At 46.0% G+C, this 14,721-nt stretch overlaps 1 pseudogene; it reads left to right on the top strand.

Moving 5' to 3' along the window:
• Window positions 1-6,693: 6,693 nt before the first annotated feature.
• Window positions 6,694-13,755, top strand: LOC129143266 (uncharacterized; annotated as a pseudogene).
• Window positions 13,756-14,721: the final 966 nt, after the last annotated feature.

Below are 14,721 nucleotides of genomic sequence, written 5' to 3'. Positions count from 1 at the left end.
TAATATTCTCAGCATTTGTAATTTGACATCAAATCCATCTGTTGTAATACACTGATTGTTACTTTTCAACTCGAAAACACGGACATTTATCACTACTCTCCCTTTCTCTTGGTCTAGTTCTTATAAAAAAAAAAACCTATCAATGCAAACCAGGATATTTTTCTACAAAACAATTTCAAACACACTAAAAGGTTTTAATCTAACAATTTTTAAACTTTCTTTGTCAATGACTTTAAACTGTGGTCTCTCAGAACAAATCCAACACCTTTAGTAGGAAAAATTATGTTAATTCCTACATTATCATTGGGTCTAGCCAAGAGTTGACCAAAGGTGATATTAACAGATATGCTTATTTATTACCTTGTTCTCAAAGTTCTAGCATAAGTCTTGAAAAATCTAGTAAAAATTTGTAAAGACTATAATTGCACAAACTCCCTCTCTCATGAGTCACACAGGTAATCCAGAATATTATTTGTAAGTTATTGTAAAGCCAACAAGTAAATATGATGTAGTGTATAAAAATAATCCTAATTTTATTGTATATTCTGTAAGTGAAACATGCAATTGATAATATTTACAAAATATCTCATAATTATATTTACATAGAAACAAAGGAATCAAAAGCATATCGATTATCTAACATTTAAATGATTAAAAATACTTGAGATAGCATTGCGACATAAATGCTATGTAAATGGTGACAAAAGTAAAAACATCATCCCCTACATTTGCTAAATATATTGTGACACATTATAAGCACTTTTAAAATATATCACTAATGGTTGGGCCAAGTCAGCAAAAATGATTCTAAGTATTTAATTGTGGAAAAATTTAGTATAGGGGATAGTATTCATGTGATGGAAGGATTTTAAATGGAACCCAGAGATTAGCAGCAGCGTAAGTTTTAATTGCATACCAGGCGCAGAGTCTAGGATACAAGACAGAACTGTAGATAAAATCTGACTCTTTCCAGCATAGCTAGGAGACATGGCTAACCCAACCTGTCTGGAGACCTTACCCAGAAATCTAACGGCTCCAAACCAGGTAAACAAAACTATTTTCCAAAGTCAAAGCATCACTTTATGACATTAAAGCACTTCTAAAACTTAACCTCTGACTTAAATTAGACCAAATGGATAAATTTTGAAGATATTTTTATTTTACCACTGATTTTTAACACCATCTTTATTTCCCAAACATTACTGAAGTCACATGAAATAAAAGGCATTACAGCTTCTATTTTTCTCACAAAATATTTAAGAGCTTTCATTTTCTTTTAAGCCGAGCCATTATATATACATCACATACACAACACTTCTAGACAAGAAAAGATCTAGCAGTTGTTGTTTTTCTTTCCCATTTTATGAACCATAACACAACTTCCACAGACCATCTACGACATGATTAAATTTATCTGACCAGACCTGTATTTCCCTCTTTTGTAATTAGTCACTCTACTTTAGGACAACCATTTGCCATATAAGATCCTCTCTCATATAACATTTCTTTCCTTCATAACATTTCTTACAATAAATACATCTTCATATCCACAATTTTCTTTAGATTTCTCTCCCCTACTAATTTCCGATGCCCACCCAAACCAAAAAGGTCAGACAATGCAAGGCAAAACAGGAGAGCCTTAGATTTTTGAGAGGGACCTGTCTGCTTAAAGTTCTTGGGGTTCCATGAGGAAAACAGAGGTTTCTTCCTAAAATGGGGTTTGTGGAACCTTCTGTTTTTCCTTAAGGAGTCCCAGGTTGTCAGAAATTACCTTAGATCCTCTCATGTGGGCATCAAGAGTGGCAACAAGAGAGACTGGGGTAATAATTCAGACAACTGAGCAGAAAAAGAAAAACTTACTACTGTCCCCACTGTAATGATGGATAAACTGAGGCACCATGCAGTTGAAAAATTCATGTTCACGTAATTAAGATCCACAGCTCACGCTCTTACATAACTCTGCCAACTCTATGCCCAGTCACTGATGCACCCGTATGATGATAGCTCATGGCCCCCTTGGAACTTAGAACCTGGGTTTCATTCCTGCTCTACAGCTATATAATTTAACAATTTTCCTTTGAATTTGTTGGATTCTAACCCTGTATATCTCAAGTTTTATTAGTATTACTGAATCTTAAAGGGAGCTGTGACGTCTTTAGTCTTTAGAAATATTAAACCTATAATCAAGGACTATATGAGGTTAAAGAGTATTCAAATTTCTATATGTTTTAAAACATGGACACAATGTATTGACAAACACACCTAACGAAACTGCGCCCAATCAACTCTGGACAAAAATTGAGATATTATCTCTTCAATATAAGCTATCTAGTGGTATTTATACATATTCTTCCATGTATCAACAGTATATTACATGCTCATAACCTTAAAAACAACAAGTGTCCAAATTATAGGCCTTACACATTTCTACGGGCTTGAAAAATGATACAATATAGATTGTCTTTAAAGCAGTCAAGAAAATGCATAAACTTCTAGAGGAATCAGTAAAATAAAAATAAAAAGTTCATACCGAAAGTAGTAATACTAGGAATAAAAGAGGGCTCCACACTGCAGGTTCTTAGATACAACAGTTAATAAAGCCTTGTTTTTGGTTGTGAATCTTTGCCTTAAAATATACACGGCTGGCCGAGGTGGGTGGATCACCTGAGGTCAGGTGTTCTAGGCCAGCCTGGCCAACATGGTGAAACCCCATCTCTACTAAAAATACAAAAATTAGCCGGGCGTGGTGGTAGGCACCTATAATCCCAGCTACTCAGGGGGCCAAGGCAGGAGAACTGCTTTCACCCAGGAGACGGGGGTTGCAGTGAGCTGAGATCAGGCCATTGTACTCCAGCCTGGGGAACAAGAGCGAGACTTCATCTCAAAAAAAAAAAAAATTTACACACAATTCTCCCCACTTCCTTTTTCTCTTGCAAAGAGGTGGTGATGAACCAGGTTTGCTCAGGCAGATGACAATACTCTTGAAAATGGTGGCAGAGAGCCAGGCGCGGTGGCTCACACCTCCAATCCCAGTACTTTGGGAAGCTGAGGCGGGTGGATTGCTTGAAGTCGGGAGTTCAAGACCAGCCTGACCAACATAGAGAAAACCCGTCTCTACTAAAAACACAAAGTTAGCTGGGCATGGTGGCACATGCCTACAATCCCAGTTACTCGGGAGGCTGAGGCAGGAGACTTGCTTGAACCTGGGAGGCAGAGGTTGCAGTGCGCCGAGATCGCCCCATTGCACTCCAGCCCGGGCAACAAGAGCGGAACTCTATCTCAAAAAAAAAAAAAAAAAGAAAAAAAGAAAGGAAATGGTGGCAGAGAAAGAAAATGAAGGCAATACAGTTCACTTAATAATACCATAAATTAGAACTTACCCCGTGACTCTTGCATAGCTCCAAATATGTGAGAGATGAAATGGCTGTTTGCCACCAATATTTTTATGTGATGCTTCATTTTTTGATTCTCTGAATAACTACTTATAACGCATTAGCCCATTTATGCCAGAGGCTGCAATTTTTTAAATTTTTGCATGAGTGAAAAATCAGACCTTCTCAATGACCTTGAGCAGTAGGATGTAATTAACTCCCTCAGGCTTACCATTCCAATAATGGAACACTAGGCATAAGTGGGTTAACACAATCGTGAAAGCATAGCTATTCAAGTAACTAATTATACAACTGATTTTTTTCCTCATCCCTAAAACATAGTAAAGGACCAGTTATTTTAAAAATACAACACAGTGACAATTTTGGCTTGTTGTTTGTTAAGGCCATTGCTTGGCATAAAGAAAACAAAAAGAGAAGGAGAAACAAGAATAGAAACATGAAATAGAAGCAGCAGCAAAAGAAAATGAAGAGGAACAAGAAGATGAGAAGAATATACAGACTAGAAAAAGCAAAAAGAACAGGTACAGGAATTAGAAGGCCTATTATGACACCTTTAATCCCCTCCACAATTCACGAAATTTGAAAAAGTCTAAGACTATCACAACAAAAAAGAAGGAAAAAAATGGCTGGGTGCGGTGGCTCACGCCTATAATCCTACCACTTTGGGAGGCCAAGGTGGGCGGATCATGAGGTCAGGAGATCTAGACCATCCTGGCTAACACTGTGAAACCCCGTCTCTACTAAAAATACAAAAATAAAATTGGCTGGGCGTGGTGGCAGGCGCCTGTAGTCCCAGCTACTAGGGAGGCTGAGGCAGGAGGATGGTGTGAACCCAGGAAGCAGAGCTGCAGTGAGCCGAGATCACGCCACTGCACTCCAGCCTGGGCAAAAGAGCGAGACTCTGCCTCAAAAAAAAAAAAAAAAAAAAAGCCACACAAACACACACACACACACAGTCACCCCCTAAATTTTGTTAAGAATGAGACAATGCTGCCACTCATGCCTGGGTCAGAAGGAGGGCACCCTCCAGAGATTGCAAGAGAAGGGAGAGGACTCCTTTCCCTAAGTGCACCTCCACCACTGCCACCGAGGCCCATGGTACAGCACCGGCAGGTTCCTCCCCACCCCGGGTCGGGCTGGGCCCTGCAGCGCTCCTACTCCCCCTTCCCGGTCCCCAGACTTGCTGCCACTACCACCACTAGCACCAATGCCAATATAATTGCTGTCGCCGTCAATGCAGCAGCCCACCCTACAAGGTTCCTACCACCTTGCCCCCGCGGGCACCCTCCTACCACTCCTGTCGAGCTGCAGTCTCGGTGGCTGCCATCAATCACACGAGGCGAGCTGCACAGTCACGCCATATGCAGGCTCCAGCGTACCACAGGTGATTCCTTCTCCTCCTCCTCCTCCAGCCTGGCTTGGAGCAGCTAGACGGGCAAAGCCAGAAAACCCTAGAATGGGATGCAGGGAGTGGTAACGTTAGAGCCTCACCTTGTCACGCTGGCCACTGGGTGGCAGGGACCAGTTTCAGCTAAGGCACTCACACCCACCCGCCAAAGTCCAGCCTCTCTTTCTGGCAAAAGCTGGCCAGGAACTGGGGCGGGTGTGAGTGCCTTCGCTGAAACCGCCCCCATCCAGGTGCAACTGGCCAGAAATTGCTGGGCCCACCAGGGCTGCACTCCTCAGGGAGCAGGAGTAGGAGAAACTCAGACCCAGCCAGCCCTCCCCACTCAACTGCTGGTTCCCGTTCCTGACACCTCCACCCACAGTGCCCTGTTCCCACAGTCCCCCGCGATGCCCACTAATCCCCACCCGGTAGTCCCAGGTGGTCTCCCCAACACAGAGCATGGGGTGTGGGCGGGAGGTGCAGGCCGGAGAACCGCAGTGGGTGTGGGGGCCCTGCCCTGCTCAAGATTGCACGAGCAGGAACTCTGGAGTCTGGAAAAGAGAAAGAGTCACCCGAAGGAGCAAGGAGACCATGGCTGTTGCTGTCCCCACCACCTCTGCAGCCGACCAACACCACTGGCAGTATAGCCCCCATAGCAACCCTAACCTGACCCCTGCCGCCGGCAGTGTAGCCCCAGGACAGCACACCCAACACACCCTGTGCCAGTTGCAGGCAGTGTAACCCCAATACCCCCCCAACCACCCCCTCCACAGGCAGTGTAGCACCCGATAGTGCCCACAACCTGACCCAGCCACAGATGTTGCTGCACAAGACAGTGCCTCAAAATCGCCACCCCCACCCCACCACAGGTAGCGCAGCTCCTGATAGCGCACCCTGATTAAGGGCAGTGCAGCACCCGACAACAATCCTAAACCACCCCCCACTGCCAGCATTGTAGCTCCAAATAACCACCCAAACCACTCCCCGCCCCGGGCAGTGCAGCAGAAAATAGCGCCCCTAACCCGTCCCCCGCCACCGGCAGTACACGTTAGTGCACACAACCTGCCTCCCCTCCACCACCCTCACCACCGCGGGCAGTGTAGCCCCCGATAGCCAGCGAACCCCCCCCACACCACCAGGAATGCAACCTCGGAGAGTGCCCCCAACCAGCCCCCTGACACAGGCAGCAGCCTCGGGCAGTGAGCCCCAATAGGACACCCAACCCCTGCCCCCACAGGCGGGCAGTACATCCCCGGATAACTCACCTACACCAGGACATTTCTACCACTCTGGCCGAGCTGCAGTGTCCCACGTCACCACCAACCACAGCAAGGCGAGCCCTAGGGGCTCAGGCTCCAGCCTCCAGCATGCCTCGGTGCCACTCCCTTCTACTCGTCTTCCTGCCCGGCAGGAGAAGCTCCCGCTACTGGCTGCCCTCCTACCGCTCTGTTGACACCACCAACTACAGTGAGCCAGTGTCCGAGGCTCCAGCCAGAAACAGGTAGCAGCCATGCCGGATACCAAACGCCCACACTGAAGAGCCTGAAATGACCTGACGCCACCTCCGCATGCTTTACGTACTGAGGTTAGGCACATGTGGTTCCCAGACTACATGTTCTGATTGGATGAGAGAAAAACCTCTAGGCCTACTCTGATTGGACTTTATTTTCATGCTGTGATTGGTTGTCTTAAGACTGGCTCTCATCCAATCAGAACATGATAATAAAGTCCAATCCAAGTAACCCTGGAGGGTTTTTCTCATCCAATCAGAACATGCAGTCAGGAATCCTCCTGTATATAACCGCGGTATACGACTGCTGCTGAAGGGAAGTCAGGCTCTTCCACGTTCCCGTATTTTCCTGTGGAGCTGCTCAGTGCCCGGCTTAGAGGACCAGGAATGGGTAATGACCAGGAATGGGTAATCACCAGCCGTACGCTGGAGGCTGGAGCCGCTACACCGTGGCTCGCCTCGCTGCGACTGGCGGTAACCGCGACCGAGACGGCAGTGCGGCGGAAGCGGTAAGAGGAGGAAAAGAGTTTTGGGATAGATGGAGGGGGTAAAGAGGGTGGTTAGTGCCAAAGGGAAAAGAGGATAGTGAGCAGGAGAGCGCGTTGCAAAAAGGCGGTCGGGAAAAGAAGGTGGGAAAATAATGGTGGGAGACAAAGATTTGGGGTAGATTTTTTTTAATCAAATTATTTGTATTTTTGCTTTTGAGTAGTTATTTATATATTTTGTGTATTAACCCCTTGGCTGATGCATAGTTTGCAAATACTTTCTTCCATTCTCTGGGTTGTTTCTTCGTTCTACTGATTTCTTCCTGTGCTTTGCAGAAGCTTTTAAGTTTTATGTAATTACATCTTTGCTTTTGTTGCTTGTGCTTTTGACAAGTTTAATGTAATTACATCTTTGCTTTTGTTGCTTGTGCTTTTGATGTCTATTTGAAAATTCCTTGTCCTAACCAGTTTCATGAAGGATTTATCCTATGTTTTCTTCTCTAGTAGTTTTATAGTTTCAGGTCCTACATTTAAATCTTTATTTTGAGTAGATTTTTGTATATGGTAAGATAACGGCCTAGATGTATTCCTGTACATGTGGGTGTTGAGTTATCCTAGCAGTTTATTGAAGAGATTGTCCTTCCCGAATGTGTGTTCTTGGTGCCTTTGTTAAAAATGAGTACACCATAAATGCGTGAATTTATTTCTGATTTCTCTATTCTGTTTCACTTGTCTATGTCTGTCATTCCTTCGTTTCTCTGTTTCTCCCCCGCCCCTTTTTTTGATAGTATTATGCTGTCTTGGTATTACCATGCTTACTACAGATTTGTAGTATGTTTTGAAGTCAGGTGTGATGCCTCCAGCTTTTCTTTTTATTCCAGATTCTTTTGTCTATCTGAGGTATTTTGCGTTTCCATGTGAATTTTAGGATTTTTTTTTTCTATTTCTATGAAGAATGTCTTTTGTAATTTCACATGGATTGCATTGACTCTGTAGATCACATTGGGTGATATAGACATTTTAACAATATTCTTCTAGTGCATGGACATGGGATATCTTTCCATTTACTTGTGTCTGCTTTAATAGCTTTCATCTGTGTTTTATAGTTTTCATTGTGGGATCTTTTGTCTTTTCGGTTAAGTTTATCCCTAGATATAATTTTTTTGGTAATGAGATAGCTTTCTTGATTTCTTTCTTAGGTATTTCACTATTGGTGCATGGGTGTGCTACTGATTTTTATATGTTGATATTGTATCTTGCAACTTGACTAAATTATTTCTAGTAGGTGATTTTGTGGAATCTTTAGGGTTCTCTCTTTCTCTCTGTATATATATATATGATCATGTCACCGGCAAACAAACAGTTTGACTTCCTTTTTTCCAATTTGGATGCCTTTTATTGCATTCTGTTGTCTAATTGCCCTACTTAGGACTTCCAGTACTATGATGAATAAAAGTGGCGTAAAAGTAGCCACACTTGTTCCAGGCCTTAGAGGAAGAGTTTAAACATTTCCCCATTGATTATGATGTTAGCTGTGGGTTTATCATATATGGCCTTTATTGCGCTATGTTCCTTCTGTACTCATGTTGTTCAATTTTTGCCATGAAGGAATGTTGATTTTTATTTTTTTCAGCATCTACTGAAATGATTATATGGTTTTTGTTCTTGATTTGCTGAATGTGATGTCGCACATTTATTTATTTGTGTTTTATCGAATCATCCTCATATTCCTGGGATGAATCCCACTTGATCATGGCAGATCATCTTTTTATTGTGTTGTCAAGTGCAATTTTCAAGTATTTTGCTGAAAATTTTTTTGCATCTGTGTTCATCAAGGATATTTAAAATGCCTGTGGTTTTCTTTTTGTGTTGTTTCCTGGTCTGGTTTTTGTACCAGGGTCATGCTGTCCTCATAGAACAAGTTTTGAAGACTTCCTTTCTCTTCATTTTTTGGGGAATACTTTGAGTAAAATTGGTATTAGTTCTTTTAAAAACGTTTGGTAGAATTCAGCAATAAAGCCATGATTCTTGTGTTTTTGTTTGACGGAAGACTTTTTATTACTGCTTTAATTACATTACTCATTATGGATCTGTTCCGGTTTTTTGTTTATCATTCTATCTTGGGAATTTGTTATGTGTCCAGAAATTTATCACTTCTCCTAGATTTTCCAACTTGTTTTTATATAGGTGTTTTTAGTAATCTCTTACAATCCTTCATATTTCTGTGTTATCCATTGTAATGTCTCGTTTTTCATCTATGATTTTGTTTTCTTTTTCTTTTCCTTAGTCTAGTTAAAGCTTGTCAGTTTTGATTTTTTTCTAAAAAATCCAGCTCTTTGTTCCATTGACTTTTTGTATTTTTTGTTTCTATTTTTAAAATTTCTTCTCTAATCTTTATGATATTTTTTGTGCTAATTTTAGCATTTTATTTTTCTCGTTTTTCTCATTACTTCAGGTGTACTGTCAGGTTGGCTATTTGAGATCTTTCTACTTCTCTGATGTAGGTGTTTATAGCTATGCCCTTTTCCTCTTACAACTGCTTTTGCTGCATCCCACAGGATTTGTTATGTTGTGTTTCTTTTTTCAATAAATTTTTAATTTTCTTTTTATTTTTTCATTTATTTGTTGGTTGTTCATGAGCATGTATTTTAATTTCCATGTATTTGTACAGTTTTTCCTCCTGTTACTGATTTCTAGTACTATTCCACTGTGGTCAGAAATGATACTTGATATGATTTCAGTTTTGTTTTGTTTTGTTTTTTTTGAGACAGAGTCTCGCTCTGTCGCCTAGGCTGGAGTGCAGTGGCGTGATCTTGGCTCACGCAAGCTCCACCTCCTGGGTTCACGGCATTCTACTGCCTCAGCACCCCCAGCAGCTAAGACTACAGGCGCACGCCGCCACGCCCAGCTAATTTTTGTATTTTTAGTAGAGACGGGGTTTCACTGTGTTAGCCAGGATGGTCTCTGTCTCCTGACCTTGTGATCCGCCCCCCTCGGCCTCCCAAAGTCCTGGGATTACAGGCATGAGCCACCGCACCCGGCCATGATTTCAGTTTTTAAAAATGTGTTGTGACTTGTTTTTGGCCTAATGCATAGTCTGTTGTGGATAATAATCCATATTCTATTCAGTGGAATGTGCATTATGCAGTTGCGGAGTGGAAAGCTGTGCAAATGTTAGGTCTATTCGGTATAGAGTACAGTTTAACTGATGATGTTTTGTTGTCTGGATGATCTGTCCATTGACGATAGTGGGGTGTTGATTATAGTGGAGCATTGAGGTATTCTGTTATTGTATTGCAGTCTATCCTTTAAGGTCTGTTAATATTTGCTTCTGTGTTTAGTTGCTTGAGTGCTGGTTGCATATACACTTATAATTGTTATGCTGCTGTTTACTTTTTCTCATTATATAATTATCTTCATTTTTTTCTTTTTTTGACTGAAAGTCTATATAATCTAAGTAGAGCTACTCCTGCTTTTTTTGTTTCCACAGGTGTGGGATATTATTTCTCATGTCTTCACTTTCAGTCTATGTATGTTTATAGGTGAACTGAGTTTCTTGTAGGCAGTATATAATTGGGTCTTGTCTTTTAATCCATTCAGCCACTCTGTCTTAATTGGAGAATTTAATTCATTTATATTCAAGGTTATTATTAACGGTTAAAAACATACTACTGCCATTTGTTACTTGTTTTCTGGTTGTTTTGCTATTCTCTCTTTTTTCTTTTGTTCTTTCTCTCTTCCTTCCTCTTTCTCTTCTCTCTGATCTCTCTCTTTCTTTTCTTTCCTCCTTCCCTTCCTTCCTGTCTTTATTTGTAGTGAGTGAATTTTTTCTGGTAGTGTGTTTTAATTGCTTGCTTTTCATTTTTAGGGTGTCTATTATTGATTTTTGTTTTCTGGTTACCATGAGGCTAAACAACATAATTATAACAAGTTATTTTAAACTGAAGAAAACTTAACTTTGATTTGTCCCAGCTACTCCGGAGACTCAGGTGGGAGGATTGCTTGACCCTGAGAGGCTGAGGTTACAGTGAGTTGAGATCGTGCCACTGTGAATATAAATAAATAAGCAAACAATAGCTTATAATGAATTCTGATTGTAAATTTTGAGATGATGATTGATAAGGTATAAAGAAGAAAGTGAAAATCATTCATAATCTCATTACTCAAATATAATTACTCCTAATGTTTTGGTACATATGCTTCGTAATTCATAACTCTCTCTCTCTCTCTCTCTCTCTGTCTCTCTCTGTCTCTCTTTCTCACACACACACTCACACACACGTACACATAAAATAGATACATTTTACACACAGATACAATTTTATTGTAACATTTTAAGAAAAACAGCTTTGTAATTTTTTATTTAAAAATATTGGCCTGGCACAGTGGCTCATGCCTGTAATCCTAGCACTATGGGAGGCTGAGGCGGGCAGATCATGAGGTCAGGAGATTGAGACCATCCTGGCTAACATGGTGAAACCCCATCTCTACTAAAAATACAAAAAAAATGAGCCGGGCGTGGTGGCAGGCGCCTGTAGTCCCAGCTACTTGGGAGGCTGAGGTAGGAGAATGGCATGAACCCGGGAGGTGGAGCTTGCAGTGAGCTGAGATGGCACCACTGTACTCCAGCCTGGGCGACAGAGTGAGACTCCGTCTCAAAAAAAAAAAAAAAAAAAAGAACTCAAGAATGACATGGCAGTGGTGAGTGGGATCCTGGGCATCCCTGGGAGAATTGGGGCTCCCCCAAGAGCTCCTGGGAGCACCACTGGGAGGGGCCTTCAAGGTTAGGGTGGCCGGGTAGGGGCTGGGCCTGACCTGAGACCCTGCCCACCAGGCCTCTTCCAGGCCAGGTTTGCTGTACTGGGTGGGAACGTGGGAGAAGTCACTCTCTGTCTGCGGCCCCCATCGGTGCCTCTGCCACCTGGCCCAGAGGGGGCAGGGACTCTGGGGAGGACAAAGCTGTGGGGGTAGGGATTATACCCAGGATCGGCCAACATTGTCTGCACAAGGGTGGAGGCTGAGAGAGAGGCCTCGGGAATCTGGCTGTGAGTGAGGACGGGCCTGGGGTGGGAAAGCCCCCTACATGGGGAACCCTCGGGTTCCGGGCTGCTGACCGCCCATCCTGCTCCAGCCCACTGCCCCACTGCCCCCGGTGCCACTGACCAAACAGCAGTACCTATGCCAGCTGCTCCTGGATGCCATCCTGGCCAACATCCGCTCACCCTCTTCAACCATTCCCTGTACCGCATATTCATGCCAACCATGATTGCCATCCACAGCCCACCCATCACATACATCCAGCTGGGCTGGGCTTCGCGGAGGGTGGCTGCCTGGCCCTGGGCCATGTGTGCCCAGTGTGGTCACCATGGTGCCTCCCCAAGGCCCCAGTGGTATGTACCCGGAAGCACAGGCTTGAGGACAATGAGCAGCAGAGCATCCCCAGTGTGCTCCAGGGCCTGGTGGCCAGGCTGGAGCCCAAGTGCATGATAAACCTGGACCCTTCTCACTGCAGCAACAATGGCACCGTCCGCCTGATCTGCAAGCTGGGTGAGTGTCCAGGAGGGCCAGGCCGGCGCAGGGGAGCAACCCCCAACTGCAGCCCCAGGCCTCTGCTGTCCAAGCTGGAGGGCACAGTGCCCAGACCCCATCCTGTGTTCACGTGCCAGCAGGTTGTCTGCTCTGTCTTCATATACACTGGGCCCAGGACAGACTGGCCATTGCCTCTGCCCCCACCCCCGGAGCCCACGCACCCTCACCTCCCCAACACAGATGCGTCTCTGCTTGCCTGGGGCCCTAGGGAGGTGGCAGGCAGGACCTCTGGGCACCCATCGATGCAGGTCACTCTGGCTTCAGATTTGGAAATCCGAGAGTCAGAGAGACATCTAGGCTTTGCTGCAAGCCTCGCCAGAACCTCCCGGGGTGTGAAGAGTCCTGTTCGAGAGCAGGGCTGTGAGGCGGGGCAGGCCAGGGCTTGTCCAGGTCACAGGTACAGCCTTGTGTGTTGCAAACGACAAGGACCTCCCAAGTGTGCCACCATGTGCCCACCCACTACCCTACCCAGAGTCCACTGTGGATGGACCAGCAGTGGCTATACAGTGGGCAGACCCAGAGGGAGCTGTCTGGGGGCCCAGGGCAGGCAGTGGTCATTCTGGAACACCAGGCTTCCAGTGCTGCAGGGACAGCCTCTGTGCACTCCAGCCCCTCCCAGCTCAGGCCCCTCCCTCCCGTCTTCTGAGTCCCCCTGTGCGGGCAGCAGTGGGTTTTCCAGTGGTCACCTGAGAGAGAGGGGTCTCTGCTCTTCTTCTGTGTCCCTTTGCCCCTTCATCTTGTGTCAGGTCAGTTGTCCAGGGTGGCTGTGTTCAGTGGCTGAGGGGTGAGAAAGCCTATGGCTCAAGGACAGACCCTGCTTTTCCCAGAGGCCACCAGGGAGCTCAGCGGGGCTAACAGGTCCTACCAGTAGCTTGGGCACACAAGACCCCATCTGGGCGATGTGGCTCCAGAGAGTCATGTTGACAGGAGTCAGTGTCCCTGAGCCCAGAGCTGGCACACAGCAGAGCCAGGGCTGGGTCCCCAAGGTTGTCAGAGGCAAAGCCCTGGGCTCGAAACCCCATTCAGATTCAGTTCTTCACTGACAATGAGGCTCTGGGAGGAGAGCCCGATGGCCAGGCAGGCAGCGTGCAGGGCTCCTCCTGGTGCTTCAGCCAGTCCTGGGGCTGCAACTTCCCAGACCACTGCCGAGTGTGCAGGCCACGGGTGCGGCGCCGGCTGCCTCAGGCTCATGCCCATTGTTCTGTTGCAGGCACCAACCCCTTCCTCAGGTCGGTGCACCACTGCGTGACCTCCAGGCAGCCACAGCCTGGAAAAGCACTCGGTTACCACCTTGCTCAACACCTGTGCCCGGAGCATCCACAGGGCCTGCCTCTCAGCTGCTTAGCCAGGACTGCAGGGATGGCCCGCAGCCTCATCGGGGCCAAGGACGCATGCCTCCTGTCAGACACTTCTAGGTGTTGGCGTCCATGGAGAGCCTGGAGTTAGGTTAGCTTTCCTCCTTTTCTCTCCTGCCTTGGGGATCTGCCAAATGAAATCCCACACTTGTACAGACTGAGACGGGTGTGGTGGAGCAGGCTGCTCGCTGTGGCCTGTCCAGGGTCCGGGTCCATCTCAGCAGCATGAGGGTGCGCTCAGGGTGTTGTTAGAGCATCTTGTGTGTGCTCGACACACCCCTGCTCCTTTCTATAGGAGAACACAGAGGACATAGGAAACCCTTCAAACACACATCGGATTCTCTGCTCACAGTTTTGGGTTCAGGCTGTGCTGCTTTGGGCAGGTGGGGCACCCCCCAGAGAAGCCCCTAAGTCCAGGGCACAGGCTGCCTATCGGAGGGAGGGCTGGCCCATGGCTGCTGCCAGCTCCCCACCACCAGCTGGGCCTCAGCCCTCACGGCATTCCTGCTGAGCACTGTGGGGCCCCCAGGGAGCAGGGGCACGGGGGATCCTGCTGCCGGCACCCCTGTGTCACTCATGTGAGGGCCATGTCCCCATTGTGAAGGATGAAGAGCCAGGCCCTCTGGACCCGCATCCTCAGAACACTACGCGCTGCCACCCAGAGAGAGCAGGCCTGGCGGTGGGTGGGGCCATGCAGTGAGCGCCTCCCTATGTTGCCCGCTACCCTGGGCACCGGCCAGCAGCCCTTTGGTGACAAGAGTCGCCCCTTTTAATGCATACCACCCCATCATCTGTGATTGTTATAATCTTGTTATTCCTGTGTTTGTCAGGACTCGTCACTGTGTCCCGTGCTCCATGAAACTGGGCCTGCTGTCCTGTTAGGATGCTGTAAGCCCCCGGGCCTGGGCTGTCCTTTCTGACACACTGTCCCATTCCTTGGCTTGGTTCATCCCCAGCTTCCTGGCAAAGTTCTGCTCCCTGAAGCAGGAAGAGGCTGAGATTA

The sequence above is a fragment of the Pan troglodytes genome, chromosome 13 (genome assembly GCF_028858775.2).
Source record: "Pan troglodytes isolate AG18354 chromosome 13, NHGRI_mPanTro3-v2.0_pri, whole genome shotgun sequence".
Taxonomy (NCBI): Eukaryota; Metazoa; Chordata; class Mammalia; order Primates; family Hominidae; genus Pan; species Pan troglodytes.
This window is presented reverse-complemented; position numbering and strand designations above follow the sequence as displayed.